Raw genomic sequence first — 27,147 nt, forward strand, 5'->3', positions numbered from 1 at the left:
CAATGAAACAAGTGATGAGGAAGAATTATTAGATGAAAGTGAAACAGACGATGATGAAAACTTAGATGATTACTATGAAGATAGCGATGAGGATTGACTTGTTATTCTTTTTTAGGTTGTTCTTCCTTCATCATTTAATATATTTGAAGAATTATTGTATGTTTCTTTTATGACATGTTAAACATTTTATGTTATTCCTTTAATTATCTATTATGTTGCAAAATTATTTTATATTTTTATGACTTGTTAGATTATTTATTTATTTCTTTAGTCGTTTAATTTGTAGAATAATTATTTTATATTTACTGTCACTTGTTGTATTTTTTGTTTTGTATTTTATTATGATTATATTACAGATATGGCATCTAAGGGGAAGGAAAAGATGAAATCTAAGAAGAAAAAATAATTTGTTCCAACTTCCTCAAGTATCCCAAATATGAGTCCTCCTCTTCCTCATCCTCCTCAGTCGACTTCATTTCTATCTACCATGTTCACTATCCCCCCTCCATCTAATAATTCAGTTTAGTATTATTCTATGTCTGCCAAAAGGAAGTCAAAGTAACATTATTTTTAACTTTGTACCCACACCTTCTATACCATCATATTCACCGGGTTTTCATGGTAGTCAGCATGGTGGCTCACCAGCTGCTGCACCCACGAGCTTTTACGGTAGTCAGCATACTGGCTCACCAACTGCTGCACCCCCGAGCTTTTATGGTAGTCAGCATACTGGCCCACCAGTTGTTGCACCCCCGAGCTTTCATGGTAGTCAGCATGGTGGCTCACCAGCTGCTACATCCCCGAGCTTTCATGGTAGTCAGCATGATGGGTCGTCTTTTGTTGCTCCATCATCTTCCAGTCCATCATCATCATCATCTATTCCCAGCATATCTAGGTTGGATATTGGAGGCTCTCGCCCAACTACATCATGTGCTGCTTCTGCACCATCTAGTAGATGCAGGCAGAATCTTGAAGGGGATGTGCAATTTGATAGTTATAATCGATTGATAATCGTCCCCTACGAGGATGGGTAAGAAGGTTCTTATACTATTTTTTAAGTTTTGAATGTACTTTTACATATGTTAACATTAAGGAATATTTATTTATAATTAAAACTTTTGAAACTTTAAGATGTTTATTAATATTATTTATGGTTTATTAATATTAGTTTGTTTACATAATAGTTATGTTTTTATTTCAGGAAGATTATCATAAAAGGGTGGAAGAATGGCAACAAACTCAGCCTCCTTCAACTCAACCAACACCTGATGATATGGCTTCATTATGGACAGAGCCACCGGGTGGAGTAAACAAAGGCAGAGTCTACGGACTTGGAGTACGTCGACCTATAGGTCATCCAAACCCACTCTTAGCCAATTCTTCTTCTTTTCAAAATCAAGAACAAATGGAAGATATGAGAAAGGAAATTCGTGATTTGAAGCAACAATTGGACTCCCAATTCGGAACATTTGTTAAGATGCAGAAATTCATGAGAAAACATGGGCATGATCTATCTGATGATGAGGATGAACAAACTGAATCTGATGTGTAGTAGTTTAGGTGTGGTGTTTTGGTTGATTGGTAAACTTGATTGTGAGAGACAACTTTATGTTTTATTTTTAAACTTGAATGTGGGCTACTATTTGGATGTTTTTATGTCCAAAATTGTTAGGTTTAATAGTTGGTATTGTTGGTTTAAGTTGTGTTAATAGTTGGTATTGTTGGTTTAGCTTATATTAATGGTTGGTATTGTTGGTTTAGATTGTGTTAATGGTTGGTATTGTTGGTTTAAATTGTGTTAATGGTTGATTGGTTGTTGGCGTTATTGTATTGTAATAGTTTGACAGGTGGAGTAGCTCAAAATTGGGCAGAATGCTGCCCAGTTTTATAGAAAATTCCGACTGACTTTCGATGGAAACAGTCGGATAACTGCCCTGATTTTGCCAAAAATTCCCAGATTTTCGACCGATTCAGTTGGAAATTTATAAAAAAATTAATAATTAAAGGTTTTCGACGGATTCTGTCAGACATTAAATTAAAATTATTTTTTAATTATTAATTTTTGACCAATTCCGTCGGAAATTATATATTTATATTATTTAATTTTAAATAAATAATTATTTTTATTTATATTATTACGACTGATTCGGTCGGTAAATTCCTACCACTTTGGTCGGAAATATGAAAATATTTGGTCGTCTGACCTTTTGAACGTTCCGACTACTTTGGTTGGAAATCACCGACGGATTCGGTCGGAAATTATTTTCCGACCAACTGTTTTCTGACCGACCATTTTTGGTCGGAAAGTAGTCGGAAATTCGTGATTTTCGACCAATTTCTAACCTTTTTGGTGGTCGAAATTCTGCCATTTTCCAGTAGTGAGTTACCCCTTCTTGAGTAATCACATGTCCTAGGTAATCTAGCTCTGTTTGACCAAACTGACATTTTCTTAATTTAACAAATAAGAAATTGTCATGTAAGAGTTTGAGTGTGTGCTCCAAATGCACTAGGTGATCTGACCAAGAGGGCTTGTATACTAATATATCATCAAAGAATACTAGGATAAATTTCCTCAATTAAGATTGAAAGACTGTGTTCATCAAACTCTGAAAGGTGGAGGGGGCATTAGTCAATCCAAACGGCATAACTACAAATTCATAGTGTTCATTGTGTGATCTGAAGGCTGTATTTTCAATATCTCTTTCATCCATTCTAATTTGGTGGTAGCCAGACCTTAAGTCTAGCTTAGAAAAGTATTTGGAATCCCCATGTTCATCTAATAGCTCATCAATAACATGTATTGGAATTTTTTCCATGATAGTGTTGTTGTTTAACTGTCTATAATTAATACAAAGTCTCCAAATACCATCTTTATTTTTAACCATGACTATAGGAGATGAATAAGGATGTAACGACCCGACCAGTCGTTTTGAGCTCTAGCGCGTCATTCGGCGATTTGGGGCCATGCCTGAGTAAGTGTCGAAGTCGACCCCTCGTCATTACTTCATCAAGGTTAGGCACGATACTTACTGGGTACGCGTTGATTTACGTACTCATACTACACTTGCTATACGTTTTATGCAGGAACATATATGATTAGTGGCCTTGTGGGTGCAGAGGCGCGGTTATTACTGGGACTTAGGTGAGCTGCATCTTATGTAGGACTCGCAGCCAGCAGAGTCTCCTTCAGAGTATTATATTTTCTTTCCTGTCCAAATTGTATTTCGGACAATTATTGTATTTTATTTTAAATTCCTTGAAAATGCTCATGCACTTGTGACAGCAGGTTCTGGGATGATTATGGGATGTTCAGTATTGAAATTTGGAAAACATTGTTATTATTCTGTAAATTCATCTTTTACTGGATAAATTGAAGTAAATTTACGATTTCAAAAATATTAAAATGAGAATTTAATTAACTATTTAGTGTTGGCTTGCCTGACAGTGGTGCCCGGTGCCATCACGACCTTTAACGGATTTTGGGTCGTGACAATATGATATCAGAGCACTAGGTTTACTTAGGTCTCATGAGTCATGAGCGAGTCTAGTAGAGTCTTGCGGATCGGTACGGAGACATATGTACTTATCTTCAAGAGGCTACAGGGCTGTTAGGAGCACTTCCCTTCTTGATTCCCATCGTGCTATTTGATTCCTTTGAGGCTTATGCCTTCATTTCCTTCCCATTCAATCTTATGTGACGTGAAGCGCTTACTATCAATCGAGAATTGAGGAATTGTAATGGTACTACAGATGTGGTGCGGGATGTTTCTCCCTGCGTAGTTGATTGGGTTATTGTCGTCGCCTTGTGGAAGGATATTCTGTCATTTCAGCTCAGTAGTTGTACTTGTGAGAGCTTTGAGGCTATGCACAGGTTGCTATGATGCTCATGAGTTGTTATCGCACAGTATTGATGTGATGGTAGAATGCTTGCCTATGTCTCGAGGCAGTGAATGACTTAAAAGGAGGTTTACTCAGTGCATGATTCAGAGATTCGGTATTTTATTTCCGGCGAAGGAAAGACAATCGAACTAAGAATGTTCAGACTTGGGTTCATGGAGTAGCGGGACTCGATATTTTCGAGCGTGGTGGAATCCTCTCCTATGAGGTGGCGTCATTGTACTTGATTGGTCATAATGTGTTAAGTTCGCCAGTGTTATGGTTTTCTTTAATTCGCCTTGGGGCAGAGTATTATAAATGGTGCCGAGAAAGATGCTGTCAGAGATCGCAATGTGCTGTGGTTCAGGACTTAATCGGTGGTACGAGTGTTGAGGGCTCACGGAGGATAATCTTCGGAAAGGTTTAAAGTTGGTAGCGATCGATCGGTTCAAGTGCTACAGAGGTAGATTTTGATTTAAGGCAACAACTAGGCAGCGAAGGATGATGAAGGACATGTGAGAGGTGTCTTGTGATGGCCAAACTAATAGAAGGCCAAGTGTGAAAAATAGGAGTTGGATAGTTACTTAAAGGAGTGAGTTTGACCAAAGTAGGAGAGTGGCAGAGTAGTATGTGGGTTCTATAATAGGATAGCTACACGCCTTGAGAAAGTTTAGAGTGATTTTGGTTTCATGGTGGGCAGTGACTAGGTCTACGGGCTTAATTTGGAGTATTTGCTGCTATATTTAAGGATGATTGGGTGTGATAGGTGGGAGCTGCTTGATATGAAGAAGGATACAACATGACTTTGGATTGGAATGTATTGTCGCACCTTTAGTTGATGTCCATGCAGAGTGAACGGACTTGTACAGCTGGTGAACGAGCATGGGCTAAGGATGGCTTATTGGCTTTGTGGTTATTGTACTCGGTGCAGCGTTATTGGAAGATGTCGGCATGGAATTTTCACAGGTGGGTTATCTCCTGTGAGCAGGATTAGTGGTCGCATGGTGTTGATGAAGCTTCTGCGAAGAATTCTACTGGCTACCCGGTAAAAGATTGAATATGTAAATGTGGCTAATAGTTCGGAGTGTTCATTAAAGGTTAATGGAAGGATTTCAAGGAATTTGGCGGGTTGATTATGCTAGATCATGTCGATGAAGGAAGAATCTTGGTGGGTTCCAGGTTTATGAAATAGTAGCTCCAAGCTAAGTGGGAGAGTCCCACCGCCTACAGTTGGATTGCATGGTCGTCTATTTGTAAGATTTATAGGTATCAGCATATTGATGGGTTGTTACGACTAAGGAAAGAAAACATCAGTGGTAATTTGAGCAAGCGATTTGAGGAATGTATGCTATAGTTGGCCTTAAACGATTTATGTTTAGGCTTGGGAAGACTTAGGATTTACGCTTCGTGTAGAGGTGATTTACAAGAAAGGTGATTCAGTCAGGTGTTTCCTTGAGAGGGTGATCATGTGCTAGAAGAGCCTCGGAGTTGATTATATTTGGGACCAAGTTAGAGTGGGTGACTCTCAATAACGGTCCTAGTAGATTCAAAAGTTAAGGTGTGGTGTCAAAGGATTTCGAGTCCATAGTATGGTTGAATATCGAGCTTTTACAGCGGATTATGATAAAGGAGTTGTTGTTATTTCTAAGGAAGATCCAAAGTAAATTAGGAGAAGTCGGGTTTGGTTAGAAATGGTTGAATTGCCATGGTGATGGAAATGATCATCTCTTTCGGCGTGTTGAGGTGTGCATGTGATTTGTGGCGGTACATGTAAGGTTTGACGGCCGCCGTAATTGTTTTTATTTGGGGGCATTCGAGCATTATGGCATGTTATGTGTAGACAGATCCCGGAAGGATTATGGTGGTTTAAACCACTACTCGAGGTTTGTATTTTCTGTGGTCATGGGAATTTGGCTGCGTGTTGCAATGGTTCTCTTGAAATGAGCTAAGTAAAATGTTTCTATATGATGAAGTGTTTACCCTATTAGTGGTTCCGGAGTTATGTTGAGATTTTCGGTGCTTTTGCTCATTGGCACGATTGAGTGCGGTGATTGGCATGAGATTTGGAAGTTGAGGATCAAGGTTGCAGTTTGGTATTGACAAGAATGTCATGAGTTCAGATGAGCGAGAAATGACTTAGATAGTTAGAGTCAGCTGGCATTGTTTTTGGCGTCACCTGAGATTGGTGCCTGGTGTGAAGAGGCTTTGCATACTGAATGTGGATTCTTGAATTGCTTTACAGCGTTGGTGTGGCCGGTAGTATGAATGTACATACTTGTTACCTGGTGCAAAAGGTCGTGGGAGCGTGTCCTGCGGAAAGATTGTGTAAGGGTGGCATGTAGTCACTTGATTGAGTGAATATTGAAACCAAGTATGAAGATTGTGGTAATATCATTGATTCGAGAATTTATGCCTGGAGGGCACTCGGTTCACTTGGTTGTGTACTGTGGAGATTTGTTCTGGTTTTGATGGCTGTTCTTGTATGTTAGGGTAAAAAGGGTTATTGTAGATCCTTGAAAGGTTATTAGCCTAGGACAGTGCGATCAAAATCAGCTTGAGGTCTGTGGATAGATTTAAATATGAATATGGGCTCTATATTAGGCCGGATGTGTTCATTTCAGCATAGCGCTCCTTATGGAGGAGTATTCGGATGTTGGGTGTCGTTTCGTCATCGACTATTTCATGTAATACTATATTGTGCCGTGTGAGTTGTGCAACGGCTTGGTAAATTTCTTATGTGTTGAGGTTCCGCATAGCGGTGGTGTTATGTGAGCAGGGTGGCTCTCGAGATTCAAATCATATATCGCACCTTAGTTGTGCTTGAGTTTTGTAGCGTATGGTGCTATCTGTCTCCCCAGGGATGGTATTATACACTTAGCATGCTTGTGGCCGATATTCGGGTATTTTGTAATAATGAGCATTCTAGCTCGGTAAGTATCTCCTTATATAGATTTTATGTTGGGATCGGGTTGCGTGCCGCAACAGTGTGATGTGGAGTACAATTCCCTATGTCTATTCTTGTGTGTTTTGTTTCCCGTTTTCTGAGGAAGGTTCATGACACCTTTTCGGTTGACCAATTAGTTACGCGGCTTGAGTAATCCTTTCTAGAGTTCATTTTCCTTAGGTATCACGTTTGAGTTTGTAGCTTATTGGCACATTGTGGCATCATATGCGACTTTTGGCAGTGCCTGAGGTGGCTTATTGCCTGGGCAACTTATAGTGGGTGAGACGAGGTTTTTGTATCTGGGATCAATGAGATCGAATTATATGAAGCATATTAATGAAGAAACACCATTATTCGGTTCATAATAGGTGATGATTCTAGTCAAGAGGAGATTCAATGATTTGTTGACTCGGCAGTTGGTTCTAAATTTTTACACGTCTCTTCCGTCGTGGCGGTATTGCAAGAGTTGGAACCGGACTTATATATGTCATTAGGTGTATGGTCAACATCAGATTAGGGGAATTTCGGCTATTGTTATCAGGGGATGTTATTATGGTCATGTGAATTATGCGGTGCATGGTGTGAATTCAACAAAGGTACAGTCATGTTTTGGAACATCGTGTGGTGATTGATACGGTGATCGTATGTTGGAAACACGCCTAGCAGAAGATTCCGGATGTTGGAATTTGGCTCTAAGGCTAGTTTGACTAAACACAAGGGAAATATTCAGATTTTCTTGAGCCAGTGTGCTCAACTGAGTTGTGGAAGTGGATTCGGAAGTGGACCTTTTGATATCGGGGTCGGAATCCAATTTCGGAAGTTGGAGTAGGACCATAATGTCAAATGTGACTTGTGTGCAAAATTTGAGGTCAATCGGTTGTGATTTGATAGGTTTCGGCATCGAATGTAGAAGTTTGAAATTCTAAAGTTCACTAAGCTTGGAATGGGGTGCGATTCATGAATTCGACGTTGTTTGATGTGATTTAAAGGCTCGACTAAGTTCGTAATATGTTTTGGAACGTGTTGGCATAATTGGTTGAGGTCCCGAGGGCTTCAGGTGTGTTTCGAGTTGGTTCGGGTTGGTTTTGGGTCAATTTTCCCATGTTTTTCTGTTGCTGGTTCTGGTATCCTTCATCACGAACGCGGGGAGAAGATCGAGTTCGCGAATAAGGATTTGGGGGCTGGAGGAAATTACTAATCGCGAACACGAGGTGTAGGTCGCGAACGCGGTGAGGTTGACTGAGGAAACTACACGAATGCGAAGGGGCAATCACGAAGGCGTAGAAGAAATGATGAGCTGGGCCTAAGGCCATTTGGCCTACGCGAACGCGTAGAATGTAACGCGAAAATGAGGTGTCTGGGCAGTTGGCCTTCGCGAACGCGACCGGTATGACGCGAACGCGAAGAGGAAATTTTGGTTAGGAACCTTTGGCCTTCGCGAACGCGATCCTTTGGTCGCGAATGCGAAGAAGGGCAGACCTGGGCTGGGCAGAATGTTTTTAAGGGGGGTTTGAGTTCATTTCACCCATTTTTCACATAGCTTGGGGCAAGTTTTGGAGCTTTTGAAGAGGGGATTTCATAATCAAGCATGAGGTAAATGATTGCTACTAGTTGTGAGTTACATACAAGGATTATACACAGATTTTGACATGAAAATTTGTAGAAATTTGGGATTTTGAAGAAAAATCTAGAAATTGATATTTTTGGATTTTGACCACGAATTTGGGCATGGAATTGGGAATAAATTATATATTTGAGTTCGTGGGGTTATGGGTAAAATTTATCTTCGAATATTTTCGGAATCTGGGCACGTGAGTCCGAGGGTGATTTTATCAACTTTTCGAACGGAGTTGGAAATTGTTATAAAATGATCAATTATGAGTATTAGAGTATATTTTGATTCAGTTGCGTCATATTTGACTAGTTTTGGAGCAACAGACTTCAGTTTTAGTTGTTGGAGCAGCTTTGAAGCCGGTTATGGAATTTCGGAGCGAGGTAAGTCTCCTTTCTAACCTTGTAAGTGGGAATTAACCCCATAGGTGAACTAAATTATTGTGTGCTTCTATGTGTGATGTCACGTACGCACGAGGTGACGAGAGTCTATACGTAGCTACTAGTTATGTCTACGTCCGTGTAGATTCAGGCTCACATCATGCCTTCTTATTGATTTATGTTTATTGTTTTCCTTGAGAGGGAGTGAGATTTAGTGTGCTTATTAAATATTTTGAAAGGAGTTGAAATTGAAGTACTTAAGATTTAAAAGATTTCATTTGAACTTCGAAATTTCGAAAAGAATTGAGGAATAATATAATAGCTGAAGAAGTCTATGTGTAACCGCGTCGCATGTATGTTTCGAGATGCAGGGTAATTTTCTTAAAAAGCTACAAGCTGAATTTTCCTTATTTTGAAAAGAATCAAGAAAGAGATCTGATTTTAACGTTAAATTTATGTTTGACCGCGTCGCACGTATGATTCGCGAGCAGGGTATTTCCTACTTCTCTCATGGGAGCGGGCCGTTCACCTCGGCAGATTTAAATAGATGCATATATGGTTTGCGTCATTCGACCCTCTGGCAGTGCGCAGTTTAAATATTTATTGGATCGGGTCGTATGACCTCGACATGATTTGTGCATGCTTGTATTACTTGCCTTGAAATTTATAAATTATGATATTGCCTCCCTGGTCTGAGATAAATTGATAAATGATGAAATGTGAATTTGGAAACCTCTTATTAACAAAGGAATTGTTTACTTGATTCATGATTTTCTTGACTGCCATTTTTAATAAATCCACGACTTATATATATTATTGATGGCCACAGTAAGTGTCGAAGTCGATCCCTCGTCACTACTTATTCGAGGTTAGGCAGGATACTTACTGTGTACGCGTTGATTTACGTACTCATACTACACTTGCTGCACGTTTTGTGCAGGAACATATATGATTAGTGGCCTTGTGGGCGCAGAGGCGCGGTTATTATGGGGACTTAGGTGAGCTGCATCTTATGTACGACCCGCAGCCAACAGAGTCTCCATCAGAGTATTGTATTTTCTTTCCTGTCCAAATTGTATTCCGGATAATTATTGTATTTTATTTTAAATTCCTAGAAAATAATCATGCACTTGTGACACCGGGTTCTAGGATGATTATGGGATGTTCAGTATTGAAATTTGGAAAACGTTGTTATTATTCTGTAAATTCATCTTTTACTGGATAAATTGAAGTAAATTTACGATTTCAAAAATATTAAAACGAGAATTTAATTAACTATTTAGTGTTGGCTTGCCTGACAGTGGTTCCGACGCCATCACGACCTTTAACGGATTTTGTGTCGTGACAAAGGACTTACACTTGGTCTGATTACTCAAGAGTCTAGCATTTCTTGAATCATCTTTTCAATTTCTTCCTTTTGTGTAGCTGGATACCTGTAGGGTCGTACATTAACAGGAGAGACTCCCTCCTTTAACATTATTTTGTGGGGAGGCAATTATGTAGGTGTTTTGAAGAGCTCTGAATATTGATCTAACAATTTCTGTAGGTCATGAGGAACCTCCAGCTGGCGAGAAAGAAGGCACAGACCTCTTGTTCATTGGTCTGTATGTGAGCCACAAGCATCATGCTTAATTGGCCAGACTTATTCAATAGTTTCCCCATTCTTTGATCCCCAATCAATCTAGACTCCCTTGGTTGGCTCCCCCTCAATGAAACCTTCTTACCTCCAATACTGAATTCCATTTTTAGCTGCCTAAAATTCCATCTTATTTCACCCAAGGTAATGAGCCATTGAATGCCCAGAACCACATCAGTTCCACCAGAGGCATTACCAACATATCTGATCTAAACTCCACACCCTGCATTTTCCAGGCAGCATCCTTGCTTATTAGTGAGCTGTAAATCTTGTTCCCATTAGCTACTGCTACAGAGAAGGTTGGGATTCTGTCTAACCTGCACCCCAATCTCTTAGCAATATCCAGATCCATAAAGTTGTGGGTTGATCTTGAGTTGATCAAAACATGTACCATATTACTTTTACTCCTCCTCTTACCCTCATGGTCCTGTAGTCAGTGGTGCCATCAAGAGCATGTGCTGACATTTAAGGACTTAATGCCGACTCATCACCCTCAGTTAGCTCAGCCAACCTTTCTTCCAACTCTCATTCCTTTACATCTTCATCCACTTCAAGAATGAATAATTGCTTCTTCTTTTTACAATTATGCCAAGGGACATATTTCTCATCACCCCAAATTTGGAAATTCTACTCGGGAATACCTTGTTCCCACAGTGTTATTGCGATTGTGGCCCTCATTGTTGTCATACCCATGGTTACCTCCATTTTCCCTCGCAGCTCTAGTCACCATAGCAGGATTGGTCGCCATTGCGGTAATCAATTGACGAATTTTCCCAATCGCTTCCTCTTGCTTTTTGATAAGTAGGAATTTTAGCCTATTAATTGCTCTCTTTTACTTGTGTTTTGGGCAAAACTATGCGTGAAGATATTTTCGGAAACTAATTTAATATGCTTGCTTGCAGGGATTATTCAAAATAAGCCAAAGGATCCATAATCAACTCATAAATGAGTCAAAACTTAAACAAAAACCAAAGCTGGGCCAAGAGGCGTGGAACGCGGACCGCGAAAAATAAGTGCGGCCGCAAAAGTATCAACGTGGACGCGACCATTATTTCGCGGTCCGTGATATGAAGAATCAGAGAGAGTTTTTTGGGCACAAACATGAACGCGTACCGCGACAAGAAGATGTGGCCACGAAAGTATCAGCGCAACCATGATGGGAATTTCGCGGACCGCGGTTGTTAAGGTTCAGAGAGTGCATAATTCAAGCAAAAATGAGAAGGGCAGTCCGCGTCAACATTACGTGGCCGCGAAAGTCTCTCACACGAACGCGTTAGAAATTATGCGGTCCGCGAAACAAGATTCAAACCAGATCTAGATAAGAAGAAAGGCGAATCACGATCAGAATTATGCGGCCGCGAAAGCAAGTGTGCGGCCGTGGTTAGAATTACACGGCCGCGAAACTTCCGTAGGGGTATTTTTGTCCAAAAATTTTAGCTTAGTATAAATAGATCTTTTTGTCAATTTTAGGTGATGTTATGTGTTTGCTGAGTACGTGAGACGACAAGGTTTACTTTTTTGGGCAATTTTGTACAAGATTTACTTTATAACATTAGATTTTCATCTTTTAATTTAGTATTATGGAGTATATCTTCTCCTTATCTTTGATTTCTGCTATTATTATGAGTGGCTAGACTCATAGCTAGGGTTGTGACTTAATCTTAGTGTGAATATTTAATGGGTCTTGAATTTTAGGGCTTGAATGTCTATGGGTTAGTGATATTTAGCTTAGTTCTTGCTAGAATTATAGAATTAGTGGTTGCAAATACTGATTTATGCCTTTATGATTTGGTCTCTTATTGAGAAAGAGGGATTAAGTGTGGAAAAACTAGGCTAACAAGGAATTGGAATGAACTCAAGAAATTGATAGCCCCAATTAAAGGGTTAAACCTAGAGATAGTAATACCCGACTTGAGCTAATTTCACATGACTTGCATGAATACCCAGTTGGACTTGAGAAAGCCAAATTGGGCAAAATCACTCAAACTATCGAGAGATATAGAGTGAGTACTTGGGTGTGATGGCTATATTACGATCCTAAATTAATCAAGCTTGCCCTAGATTCTTACTACCCGTTAGATGTCCACCTAGGAGAAAGTCACTACCCTAGCCCTTTTAAATACTTGAAAACCAACATCAAAAATATTGTACTTAGCTTTAATCATTGCATACAATATAATAGAATTAGAAGTAGAATCGACACCATCATGTTAGGAAGTACAATTAGGAGCAACACACGTATCTAGATTAAGATATCAACCTAATTCCAAATCAATTAACTCCATTTGGAAATCGATCTTGATCTTGTTGGGTAAAACTGCATCGACCATCCTCGCTACTCAATAGTGGTGTAGGTTTGGACCCGATCAATTTTTGGCACCGTTGCCGGGGATTTAGACGGTCTTAGCTATATATCTAACTATTTGTGTGTTTTGTTTTTATTTCCTTCCATTTTTTCTAACTTTTTTGTGTAAATTACTTTTAGATACCAAATGGCTCTTAACGAGGTCCTCAGACATATTCCTCAGGGGGAGGAGTTAGATGAAAATAAAGTGGATGAGGTTCATCTTGAACCTCAAGTACAAAGAAGAGGGCGCCCGCCTCATGACAAAGTTCCAAACCCTCCCCCACCTCCTCCAAGGGCAGCACACCGTGTGTTGCCAAATGAATGCTATGCAAGTGCAATTGTCCCACCCTGGATTCGGGCAGGCAATTTCCAAATAAGCAATGTCATGCTTACTCTATTGGAAGAAAGGGGTTTCTTCACCGGAACTCCACATCAGAACGCATATAAACATCTCAAAGGTTTTGTAGACGCATGCTGGCTGGGGGAGCAAGCAGACGAATGTATCTGAAGACGCTTTGAGGTTGAGGCTTTTCCGTTTCTCACTTAGAGGGAAGGCTTTGGATTGTCTTGAAAGGCTACCCAACCATTCCATCACCACTTGGGATGAGTTGGCTGAGAAGTTCATAGCGAAGTTCTTTTCTCCGGGACATATGGCAACATTGAAAGATGAAATCCTTGCTTTTAAACAAGAGCCAAATGAACCATTACATGAGATTTGGGAACGATACCGGACAATGGTCAAAGAGTGTCCCAACAACGATATGACTGAAGCAATGATCCAGCAAACCTTTTATAGGGGTATCAACACAACTAACCATTGTGTGGTGAATCAGCTCGCATGGGGTAATTTCATGAATACGCCATATTCAGAAGCATGTGAAATATTAGATGAGATGTCGGACACCTCTTCAGTTTGGCAAAGTCGGACCAACGTTCCTCAGGATGACCCTAATGTTATCCACCTTCACAAGGAACTCCATGATCACGGACAAGCTATATCAGAGTTGACAACTACCATGAATAAGTTAGCCAAGGCACAACTTCAGCAGGTTCAGGGGCCAAAGCAAGTAAATGCCATGGAAGGAGCAAATGTAATGGTTAACAAGAGGAGACAAAGAGGTCAACAAGTTCAACATAATCAGGATCAATTTGAGCAAAGTGGCAGTGGGTACAACCAAGATGACTTTTATGACGATCAAAGTGAAGAGGCTCAACAGCAGTGGAGATCACAGGGAAACAATCAAAATTGGGGCAACCAAGGCCAAGGGAATTGAAATAGTGGCAACAACAACAATCTGAACAATTGGGGGAACAACAATCAAAATTGGGGGAATCAAGGAAATAACCAAGGCAAGTGGGATGGCAACAATAATAGTAATTGGGGAGGCAATGGAAACCAAGGGGGTTGGAACAACAATAATTAAGGGAACCGGGGGTCAGGCCCTCAAAGGCCCCGGATGTATCAACAACCCAATAACCCGCCTTTATATCCGTCACAAGGGCAAAGTTCTTCCAACAATGAGATGGGATGGATAAAAAGTATGTTCAAACAAATGATGGAAAGAAACGCCGACTCTGATTCCCAAATAGCCTCCCACAATACTTCTATCCGCAACTTGGAAGTACAAATGGGTCAAATTTCTCAAGCATTGAATACTCGCCCTAAGGGGGTACTACCAAGTGATACATTAGTAAACCCGAAGGGTGGGAATAATACAGGCCATGCTATGGCGGTGACTATAAAAAGCGGTAGAGGTGGAGATGCAAGTACCTCCAATCCAAGAGAGATTGTGAATATTGATTTGGTTGTGCAAGAAGATGATGAGATCCAAGCCAATGATGAGAAAGTAAATGATGAAGTGAGGATATACATTGATGACAACGTGGAGGAGACCCCAAATGATGTGAACCCATCTAGGGAACACGTGATAGACATACCGGAAATGGTAGTGCCCAAAGTCAAGGCCCCTTTGCCAAGGCCTCCTCCACCATAACCTCAAAGGCTTGAAAAGCAAAACAACGAGAACCAATTCAATAAATTCATTGATATGATAAAAAGTTTATCCATAAATGTACCTTTGGTTAAAGCTCTAGAACAAATGCTGGGATAAGCCAAGTTCATGAAGGACTTGGTAACAAAGAAGAGGTCAATGAACTATGAGATGATCAAAATGATAAATCAAGTGAGTGCCATTGTGCATTCCATGGATACAAAGCTAGAAGATCCTGGTGCCTTTATAATTCCATACACTATCGGTAGTGCCAATTTCGCCAAAGCCTTGTGCGATTTGGGAGCAAGCATTAATTTGATGCCATATTCTGTGTTCAAGACATTGGGGATTGGGCAACCAAGGCCTACTTCCATGAGGTTGCAAATGCCGGACCGAACAATGAAGAGGCCATTGGGGATAATTGATGATGTGCTAGTTCGGGTCGACAAGTTCATACTTCCCGCAGATTTTGTGATACTTGACTGTGAGGTTGACTATGAGGTGCCAATCATATTGGGGAGACCTTTCCTGAAAATAGGGAAGGCATTGGTTGATGTGGAAGCTGGGGAGATCACCTTCCGGGTGGGCGATGAAAACGTTGTGTTCCACGTATGTAAGTTAATGAGGCAGCCAAATAGCAATGAAGTATGCTCTTTTATGGATCTAGTGACGGAGGTGATTGTTGATGACACGAGTGCTATGATCAATGTGAAAGACCCTATGGAAGTTGTGTTGTTTAATCAGGAGGATGATGAGAAGGCATGCTTGATAGAATGTGAAAATACTTTGCAAGGAATGAGATCCTACACATATGGACCCCGTAAACTTTTCTCGGACCTTGAGAATCGTAAGACTATGCTAACAAAGCCCTCAATCGAGGAGCAACCAACATTGGAGTTGAAGCCCTTGCCTTCACACCTCAGGTATGAGTTCTTAGGCCCTTGTTCCACATTACCTGTTATTCTTTCTTCGTGCTTAACTAACGTGCAGGTAGATTCCACCCTAGAGGTACTTCAAAGAAGGAAGAAGGCAATAGGTTGGACATTGGCGGATATTCAGGGTATAAGTCCCGCCTTTTTCATGCACAAAATCATATTGGAGGAAGATGAAAAACCCTCCTTGGAACATCAAAGGAGGTTGAACGAGGCCATGCAAGAGGTAGTCAAGAAAGAGATCATCAAGTGGCTAGATGCTGGGGTTGTGTACCCCATTTCTGATAGTTCATCGATTTCGCCAGTACAATATGCCCCAAAGAAGGGGGGCATGACTGTGATCACAAATGATAGAAATGAATTGATTCCCACAAGAACTTTCACTGGTTGGAGGGTGTGCATGGATTATAGAAAGCTGAACAAAGTGACCCGCAAAGACCATTTTCCATTGCCATTTCTTGACCAAATTCTGGATAGACTTGTCGGGCGTGCTTATTATTGCTTTTTGGATGGGTACTCCGGATATAACCAGATTCTCATTTCACTTGAAGACCAAGAGAAAACCACCTTCAATTGTCCGTATGGCACATTTGTGTTCTCAAGGATGTCGGTTGGTTTGTGTAATGCACCAACTACTTTTCAGCGGTGTATGATGGAAATATTTACGGATATGGTGGAGGAATCCCTCGAGGTGTTCATGGATGATTCGGTGTTGTGGGGGATTCATTTGAAGAATGCTTGGATAATCTTGAAAAAGTGTTGGCCCGATGTGAAGAGACCAATTTAGTGCTTAATTGGGAAAAGTGCCACTTTATGGTCGAGAAGGGCATTTTTCTCGGCCATAAGATCTCAAAGAACAGTATTGAAGTGGACAAAGCAAAAATTGAAGTGATTTCAAAACTTCCGCCTCCTACTTTCGTCAAGGGAGTGAGGAGCTTTCTTGGTCACGCTGGGTTTTACCGAAGGTTCATAAAGGATTTCTCAAAAGTGGTAAACTCCTTGTGCAAGTTGTTGAAAAAAGATGCAAAGTTTGTATTCAATGATGATTGCATGAGAGCTTTTGAGCTTCTCAAGTATAGACTGACTACCACTCCCATCATTACCGCACCCAATTGGAGCTTGCCATTTGAGCTCATGTGCGATGCTAGCGACGTTGCAGTAGGAGCGATTTTGGGGAAAAGAATCAATAAGATAATTCATCCGGTTTATTATGAAAGCAAAACAATGAACGACGCACAAGTCAACTATAAGGTGACCGAGAAAGAGTTATTAGCCATTGTCTTCGCCATGGAAAAATTCAGGCCGTAACTCATGGGTGCCAAAGTGATTGTGCACACCGATCACACGGCACTTCGTTACTTGATGACCAAAAAGGACTCTAAGGCTAGGTTGATGAGATGGGTTCTTCTTCTACAAGAGTTTGACCTTGAAATCATAGACCGAAAAGGGAGTAAGAATCAAGTGGCAAACCACTTGTCCCGCTTGGAAGAGGAGGGGAGGCCCCATGATGGCCTCGAGATTAATGATTCGTTTTCGGATGAACAACTCCTCTCCGTGTTTGTGACTGGAATACCTTGGTTCGCCGATATGGCTAACTTTCTTGTGACCGGCATTGTCCCGAATGAGCTCTCTTCAAACCAAAGGAAGAAGCTCAAACGGGACTGTTTGGATTAATATAGGGATGAGTCATATCTTTTCAAAATTTGCAATGATGGTGTTATCCGGCGATGTGTTCCTGAAAAAGAGCAATTGAGTATTCTTGGAGCTTGCCATTCCTCGCCTTATGGTGATCACCATGGTGGGGCGAGAACTGCTACAAAGGTCCTAAGCTGTAGATTCTATTGGCCCACCTTGTACAAAGATGTTAGTGAGCTTGTTAGGCATTGTGATGAATGCCAAAGAGTTGGTGGAATTTCCAAGAAGAATTAAATGCCCCTCACCACTATTCTTGAGATTGATATTTTTGATGTATGGGGCATCGATTTTATGGGGCCATTTGTGAGTTTATGTGGGAACACTTATATTCTGGTTGTTGTTGATTATGTTTCCAAATGGGTTGAAGCTGTGGCTTTTCCCAAAAATGAGGCACGAAGTGTGGTGGATTTCTTAAAGAAAAATATCTTCACAAGGTTCGGCACCCCAAGGGCTATCATTAGCGATGAGGGTTCTCATTTTTGCACCAAAGCCTTCGACACTTTACTTTCTAAGTATGATGTCAATCATAAAGTGTCAACCCCTTATCACCCACAGGCTAGTGGACAAGTTGAGGTCTCCAAAAGGGAGATTAAGAGCATATTATCCAAAACTGTCAATGCAAATTAGACTGATTGGTCAAGGAAACTTGACGATGCTTTATGGGCCTATCGTACAATTTACAAGACTACAATTGGTATGTCTCCATACCAGTTGGTATTTGGGAAAGCATGCCATCTTCCGGTTGAATTAGTGCACAAGGCCATGTGGGCGCTGAAGAAGTTGAACCTTAAATGGGATGTAGCTGCCAATCTCCCGGTAGAGCAACTAAATGAACTTGTTGAGTTCCGGTTCCATACTTATTCCAGCTCATCCTTGTATAAGGACAAGATGAAGTACTTACATGATAAATATATGCGGAACAAAAAATTCAAGGAGGGTGACTTGGTTCTTCTATTTAACTCTCGGTTACGGATGTTTTCGGTAAAAATCAAGTCAAAGTGGAGTGGCCCTTATGAAGTGGTGCATGTAACTCCGTTTGGTGCTCTCGATTTGAAAAACAAAAATGGTGAAATCTTTAGAGTCAATGGGCACCGAGTGAAGCATTACCTTGGCAAGATTGATGATAGCCACGTAGTGGCCTTGATCCGTTTCAAATGATGATGGTAACATGCGTCGTGCCGCGACGTTAAATCAGGCGCTTCTTGGGAGGCAACACATGTGTTTTTCTTTCTTTTGATTTTCTTCTTAGATTAGGCATTGTTTTGGATTAACTGGTTGTGAAGTGTATGTAGGAACTGGTTATGCAGTGCAGGATTTTGAATGGAAAAATTTGACTAAGTGTTGGATATTTGCGGACCGCCCCCAAATTTTACGGTCCGCGTGAGCATTTCGCGGCATCACATTTTTTGTCCGCGGACGCGTACTTGGAAGGAGCAAAATGCCAACCCTCTGAAGTTGGACTATCAAAAATCCTTTAGAGATCGCGGCCGCGCTCTAATTTGCACGGGCCGCGTTGAATTTTGCGATTGCGGCTAGTATTCCGTGTATCGCGCCCAAGTGCTTAAAGCTGGTCTACAAAAAGTAACATAGCATGGACCGCGATATAATTTCGCGACCGCGCTCAGGTAAGGCGGTGGGTTACACAGCTTATTAGTATAAATAAGGTTACTTTAAATGTTTTACAGTTTTCGAACCCTAACCTTTCACCGCACAAAAAACAAAAAACATTGTCCATCTCATCGTGCTCTCAATTTTCATCTCACATTAAGAGTTCATTTCCTACTACAATTTTACAATTGGTATGTTCAATTCTATGATGTGATTTTATCTTTTTCTTTTCTTTTCTCTTTGTTTTAATTTTTCTTTGTTAGTTAGGGTTAGATGCATGCCATGATCTCAAATTAATGCTTAATTGATACTTAAATACATGTGGGTAGTGTTTATATGCCTAATAGGGGTTGGGGTTAGTAACTTTGCATGATTAATTGAACTAATTTTTGCACATTTAGTGAAAACCCTAGTTATCAATGTTCTTAGTACCGATATTATTGGAATTTCGCGGCCGCGGTCCATTTTACGCGGCCCGCGATAGGGTAGGTGTCCACGTTCATTTTTTCGCGGTCCGCGCTACCCCATCTTTTAGTTGCTGAGTGATTGCTAAGAAGTTCGCTGTCGCGGTCACTTTTACGCGATCCGCGGTTGGTCCTTCGCGGCTGCGTTCAAGTTATCGCGGTCCGCGCTCGTGAACTCCAAAGAGTGTTAATTGCCTTCACGGCTGCGTTCACTTTTACGCGGTCCGCGATTGATCATTCGTGGCCGTATTTAATTTTTTGCGGTCCGTATGTGTCCAAGATCACAGATTCAGTAGTCTGAACTTGACCACTTCGCGGCCACAACCACTTTTTCGAGGTCCGCGATGGGCATTCCGTGACCGCATCCACTTTTTCGCGGTCCGCGATGCCCTATTTTGAGAAACACTGTTGTTCATTTCATCTGTACTGCTTTAAGGCATGATTGAACCCAATTCTAATTATCTTTCACTAATTGTGTATTGCAGAAAATGGTGCGATCTCGTGGAGGAGAAGACAAATCAAAAGGGAGGAAAGAATCCTCTCGAGGCCGGGGCAACGGAAAGCAGGATTTGCCCTTAGCAGCTCAAAGAATCATAAGCAAAAAGAAAACCCTCACTAGACCTCCTGCCGACTCATCAGACACAAGTGAATATCTCTCATCCCGGGATATTTCTGAGGGGGAATCTACACAACCTCGACAAGAGGCTCAATCACAACCCTTTCGCCTAATCGATGAAGATACCTCCTCTTCTGGGTCGTCTAATGGCTCAGAGGGAGGTAGTGAGGCATCAGATCCATCTTCCTCACCTGCTGCAACTCCGGCCTCAACAACTGCTCCTATCAAGGTAGATGAGGATGACGAGGTCCCGGATGAAGGGAGATGGGGTGATGGGTGGTCTTGCTAGATCAAGGAAACCCAAGGTGTGTGCGGATAGATTCGTGACCGAGAAAGCATACCTCAAACTTTGGGAATGTTGGCCCCAGAGGTCACTCACCCTGGAGCGATAGTTTATAGACAGAGATCTCATTCCCCACAATTCGAATGTCAAGAGACAGTTTGAAGAGAGAAAAGGGTGGAAGTACTTCACCAGCAATGTTCCGGATGCAAATGGGTACCTTGTCAAAGAGCTCTATGCAAATGTTGCCCACATCAAAAAGGGCACCACTGTGACAAAGGTACGAAACTTGAAGATACGGTTTGATGGCGCCACCTTGAACACATATGGCGATTTTGAGGATGTGGAAGTTGTACAGTATTTGGAGAAGATGGACCTAGATGAAGCATCCCGTCCTTGGCTAGCGGAAGTAATAGCCATTCTAGGGACAACACCGGCCTAGCTCACAGCTGGAGTCCCAATCGCCAGAAACACCCTTAGCTTTGAAGCCAAAGGGTGGTGCACATTTATATGTAGTCAACTTGATCCTAGCTATCATGATAGTGACATTCCACTCTCCCGGGCGATCATAATAGCTTCTATCATGGTGGGGTATCCAATCAATATGGGGAACCTCATGTCCAACCACATCTCCAAAGGAACCGGAAAGAAGAAAGGTCCAACCCCAACTTCATCACTATGTATCTCGAGGACCAAGGAGTAGAGGGGAGACACTATGACACGAAAGTAAAGTCGAAGAGACCTTTCTCCTGGTATAGCCTCCAAGGACCAGACAACCCTAAATCAAAGGGTAAAGCCATTACCTCCACTGGCCAGTCTGAAGAGCCAAGGGTAGTGGCCACCGGGTCAGAGCCTTCCACAGTAGCGGGACCTTCAGCTGCCATGCCTTGTCCTTCCTCCGGTCCATCCATCACGGTGCCACTATCTGTGCCCTCATTTTTTACTTACCCCCAGACTGCAATACGGGTTTCTTAGACCTTATCCAGCATCAACAATTGGATGCAGGAAGCTACATCAAAGATGTCTGTCTTATCTAGTGAATTAGCAATACAGTCAGCCCCAACACAGCTTCAGGTACCTCAATCAGTAGAGGATTCATTAACAGAGCTTCTGGCCAACCAGAAGAAGCTCCTGGACAACCAAACGAAGATCCTAGAGACTTTGGATACTCATGGCAATATGATCAAGGATATGGGCATGCAGGTAAAGAAGATGAGAAAGACTGAGGCCTCAAAGGAGTCAGTGGAGAAGATCAAGAGGGAGATAAAGAAGTTCACTTTTGCTGGAGATATCCTACCTGACTTGCTTATGGAGGAGACTGCCCCAGCAGCACAGGTAGCAGAGCATGAGGCAGACATAGTTCCAGTTAGAAGATTTGTGGTCCCCCAGTCAGGGGTTTTGGAGATCCAGTTAGAGGACCCAGAGGGAGCTGATGATCCTATGCAGTCCGAGGACCCCACTCATGTTCCTAACCCCATGCAGCCAGAGACCACATAGGGAGTTTTCTTTACTCTCTAACTCTTCCCTGATCTTATTTTGATATTAGCATTGAGGACAATGCTATCTTTTATTTGAGGGGGTGGTCCATTTTGAGTTGGTTATGATTTGATGACATTGGTATGTAATAATTATGATACTATTTTTTCTTTACCTTTATTTATCGTTAGTTTCACTTTCGTTATTTTTCAATTTTGGTATGTATATAACTTTACTATTCGATGTAGATATTCATTTCCATTTTGTTTTTATATTCGTGTCACTCCATTATTGTACATATTCATTTTACTTTCCGTAGTTTACTCCATAACTTCTTTCGTATTTTTCCTTAATAGCTGAGCTTCTTATTTCCTTTAGTAGCTTATTTTTGAGTTTTTAGATTCTTTTTACATTCTGCATGATCAATAAGCCTTTGATTTTCTTAATGCCACGGTTCTTTCTAAAGGTGGGTATTGTGTGAACCGGACGGCTTTTCCCAACGATGGATGGCGTGACAACCTTCTTAAGGGATCGAGTCCGTTTCCTTTTTGTTTTGGTATATATAGTAGTAGTAATGAATAAATGTGTCTCAAGCAAGCTTTACTCGGTACTAACACATTTACCTTCGACCTCATGGTTAGAGACAAGTTTATTGGCAAATATTAGCTCTAGTTATGACCTTTAGACTCTTGTGTTGTCCAAAACAATCATCGAGTGGTTTCCTTGAGCCATTTGTGATTTTCAATCTTAGCTAGGGTTGTTGTGGGCCCTCGACTCTGTTCTCTTTAACAATCCAGCGGCTTGAAAGGTGAGGTATTGAATTGCAAGTCCAAGTCCCGTGCCAATAAGTCTAGAACTTGCCCTGAATGTTTGTCTAGGTGAAATTCTAAGTGTAGCTTGACTTGAGAAATGATTGTAGGCTCTCCTTGGTCCAAGTTGAACTTTGAAAGCTTTCGTAGCTTACCAATATGATATCCCTAGTCAACTCCTTTGATCTTAATCCTTTTTCATTCAATAGCCACATTTCAAGCCTTTATCCATCCAATAATGACCCTCTTTTGGCACCCAATCTTTCCTTAGCATTCATGATGAACAATTGGAAAAAGCATAAGTTTGGGGGAGAGACGAGTAAATTGAAAGTGATAAAAGGTTCAAAGAATAAAAAGAATTGTTGAAAAAGGAAAGGCAAAGAAAAAGAAGAAAAGCCAAAAAGAAATACGTCAAAAAGAAAGAGAAGGTTGAAGAGATTCATAGAACATAATGATGAAAGGCAAGGAATGATGAGAAAAGGAGAAAAATTATTATCATGAGTAAGAAAGAGTGACGGTTTGTCTCTCTAGTTCCCCTAAGGAAAAAGAAAAATGACTCAAAAAGTCAAGACAGTATGAGCCGAAATGAGAAAATGGAGTGCTTAAGGAAAGATGAAACCATCATAGTTCGTTATGTCCTACCTTGATCCAAAAGCTTTCATTACATCCCTGCTAAAGCCCTATATGATTTCAAGTTGAGTGAGCTTACATTAGTGGTGATTTACATAAAGGGCAAGCTTTTGGTACTTAGAGCCGGACTTGTGGCATTCTTTTGAGAGTGATGAGCGCACTTCTTCACAATCCTTGTTTTGAGGGTTACATTCTAAAAAGTGAGATTTCCTCATGGAGAGTAGAGGAGGAGGAGTTTGGGATCCACAATGACCTACGTGAGAGAGCGAGCTTCCTTGATGAATTGGGTCAACTCATGATGATCTAGTGTCACATTAGAACTATGGAACTCAAAAGGGCATAACACGACGCTGTTGATAATTCATTTATGTTGAGGGTAATTGTTAGTCCCAATTGATGCCTGATGAAGTCACCTTAGGTCAGCTGAAATATCCTTTTCTTTTTCTTGTGGAGGTGGGAATTATCTTATTTGCTTGAGGACAAGCAAAAGCTTAAGTTTGGAAGAGTTGATAAGTAGGGATTTTAGCCTATTAAGTGCTCTCTTTTACTTGTGTTTTGGGCAAAACAAATGCGTGAAGGTATTCCCGAAAACTAACTTAATATGCTTGCTTGTAGGGATTGTTCAAAATGAGCCAAAGGAGCCATAATCAACTCATAAAGGAGTCAAAACTTGAACGAAAACCAAAACTGGGCCAAGAGGTGTGGAACGCGGACCGCGACAAATAAGTCCGGCCGCGAAAGTATCAACGCGGACGTGGCCATTATTTCACGGTCCGCGATATGAAGAATCAGAGAGAGGTTTTTGGGCACAAATATGAACGCGGACCGCGAGAAGAAGATGCGGCCGCGAAAGTACCAGCATGACCGCGATGGCAATTTTGCGGACCGTGGTTGCTAAGGTTCAGAGAGTGCATAATTCAAGCAAAAATGAGAAAGGCAGTCCGCGTCAAAATTATGCGGCCGCGAAAGTCTCTCACGCGGACACGGTAGAAATTACGCGGTCCACAAAACAAGATTCAAGCTAGATCCAGATATGAAGAAACACGGACCGGGATCAGAATTATGCGGCCGCGAAAGCAAGTGTGCGGACGCGGTCAGAATTACGCGGCCGCGAAACTTCTGTAGGGGTATTTTTGTCCGAAAATTTCAGCTTAGTATAAATAGATCTTTTTGTCAATTTTAGGTGATGTTATATTTTTGCTGAGTACGTGAGACGACAAGGTTTACCTTTTTGGGAAATTTTGTACAAGATTTACTTTATAACATTAGATTTTCATCTTTAAATTTAGTATTATAGAGTATATCTTCTCCTTATCCTTGATTTCTGCTATTATTATGAGTGTCTAGACTCATAGCAAGGGTTGTGACTCAACCTTAGTGTGGGTATTTAATGGGTCTTGAATTTTAGGGCTTGAATGTCTATGGGTTAGTGATATTTAGCTTAGTTCTTGCTAGAATTATAGAATTAGTGGTTGCAAACACTGATTCATACCTTTATGATTTGGTCTCTTATTGAGAAAGAGGGATTAAGTGTGGGAAAACTAGGCTAACAAGGAATTGGGGTGAACTCAAGAAATTGATAGCCCCAATTAAAGGGTTAAACCTAGAGATAGTAATACCCGACTTGAGCTATTATCACATGACTTGCATGAATACCCAGTGGGACTTGAGAAAGCCAAATTGGGCAAAATCACTCAAACTATCGAGAGATATATAGTGAGTACTTGGGTGTGATGGCTATATTACGATCCCAAATTAATCAAGATTATCCTAGATTCTTACTACCCGTTAGATGTCCACCTAGGCGAAAGTCACTACCCTAATCCTTTTAAATAGTTGAAAACCAGCATAAAAAATATTGTACTTAGCTTTAATCATTGCATAGAATAGAATAGAATTAAAAGTAGAATCGACCCCATCATGTTTGGAAGTGCAATTAGGAGCAACACACGCATCTAGATTTACATATAAACCTAATTCCAAATCAATTAACTCCCTGTGGAAATCGATCCTGACCTTGTTGGGTAAAACTGCATCGACCATCCTCGCTACTCAATAGTGGTGTAGGTTTGGACCCGATCACTTTTCTCCCGTCGTACGAACTTGTTCCTCATGTTTTCTCCAATTGATCGTATTTGCTCATAGAGCTCATCCAGTTCACGTCTCATTTCCTCGTTTCTGGTCGTCGTCTCCGGCATGATTACTTTCCCAAAATCGGCCGTGCTGATACCAATGTTGTGTGCTTAATCGAAATTAAATACAATTCTGCTGAGATCTAAGAAACCAAGAGTAGGAATGGCTTTTGAACAATCTTCATAGGAGAAGGTTCTAGAATTTAGGAGTTTAGAGCAGAAGAGTTATTATTTATTATTCGGAATATCCCTTCAAATCAGGTGGTGTTTCCCTTTTATTAAGATCCCTCTAACAGGTCCTAACCACCCCCTAACTACCTTCAGCCGCCCAACTAACTTCAACTAACTTTCTGAATACAAAGACTGTTATGCCACTTACTAACTACTTACAATGACTCTTATTGCCCTTAACTGCTTTGGTATGTAACACAACCTGATAGTATATTTATAAAAAATTTAAAAATATTATATACATATAAATATTTATTGTAATGTAATTTATAAATAATTCTTAAACATTTTTACAATTTTATCTTTTAACGTATTATTTCAAGTTTGGACTTAACATTCTTGAACGGTAAATAAATTTTATAGCTAATAAATATAGTAACTCAAATAAAGTTCAAATCAATACTAATACTAACAAAAAAAATTCAATTCAACACTAGGAATGATGATAGTGTTGGATATCTATTTTTAGTTTTACATTGGTTTATAATGAAAATGCATAACTTAGTTTATCTTTTTCTTTAGTGCTTAGTTATGTAACTAATAATACTTATTAGATATACTTATTTTAGTATGACCTATATAGTATTTTTAATTATGCTAATTTTCATTATAGATTTTTAATTAGCAATATTTACTTTATGTAATTTTAAATTATCTTTGTTATTGAATATTTTAGTATAATGCTATAACTTATTTCATATTATTGTGTTATTTTCTTGAAAAATACATTATATAGTTGTATCTTACTAGGACTTAAGAAATATTTAGACCACAAGTTACATATTTTTTGCTATGAAGACTTTACCGGACAAAATTCAAAAGTCCGAAAAAAATCAAAAAGCCCGAGATTCAAAAATTGACTTTAAAAATCCGACACCATTGGTTTGATTTGGTAATTGAAAAATTTGAACCAACACGACCTATATACACCCCTAGTATTGAGATTGTATTTTTTTTTTAATATATTAGGTTATGAGTATTAACTACTAGTATATGTTTTATTCTAAAATTTAGGTATTAACTATCTCATATAGAGTGTGGTTAACAATTACAGAACTAAAATACTAAAATTATTAATCTAAGGATAATCCTATTTGAAATTAAACAACTCCTTAGTGCTTTAAGTTATATACCTTGTTTGTAGGATTGCTTATATCAAGTTATCATTTTATTTTATAGATTATAGTACGAGACTTAATATGGAGAGTTATATATTGTTGTAGGTCAACTTAACTTCATAGTATATAAAATTATATTATGAATGCACCAAACATAAACTCTTTAATCTTTTTACTCCACAACTATACATAAACATGGGGACAAATAGTTCATTGCTAAATAATTGATTAAAATAAGCAGTTCCTTCGAAGGGGTAAATAGTCATTAGCTCAACAAAAAAGCACTTAATAAAAATAAAACAAGTATTTTGATGAAGAAGATATTCAATCTAAAACCGTGACTAAAATAACCAAAACAACTCAAACAAAG

The sequence above is a fragment of the Nicotiana tomentosiformis genome, chromosome 6 (assembly GCF_000390325.3).
Source record: "Nicotiana tomentosiformis chromosome 6, ASM39032v3, whole genome shotgun sequence".
NCBI lineage: Eukaryota > Viridiplantae > Streptophyta > Magnoliopsida > Solanales > Solanaceae > Nicotiana > Nicotiana tomentosiformis.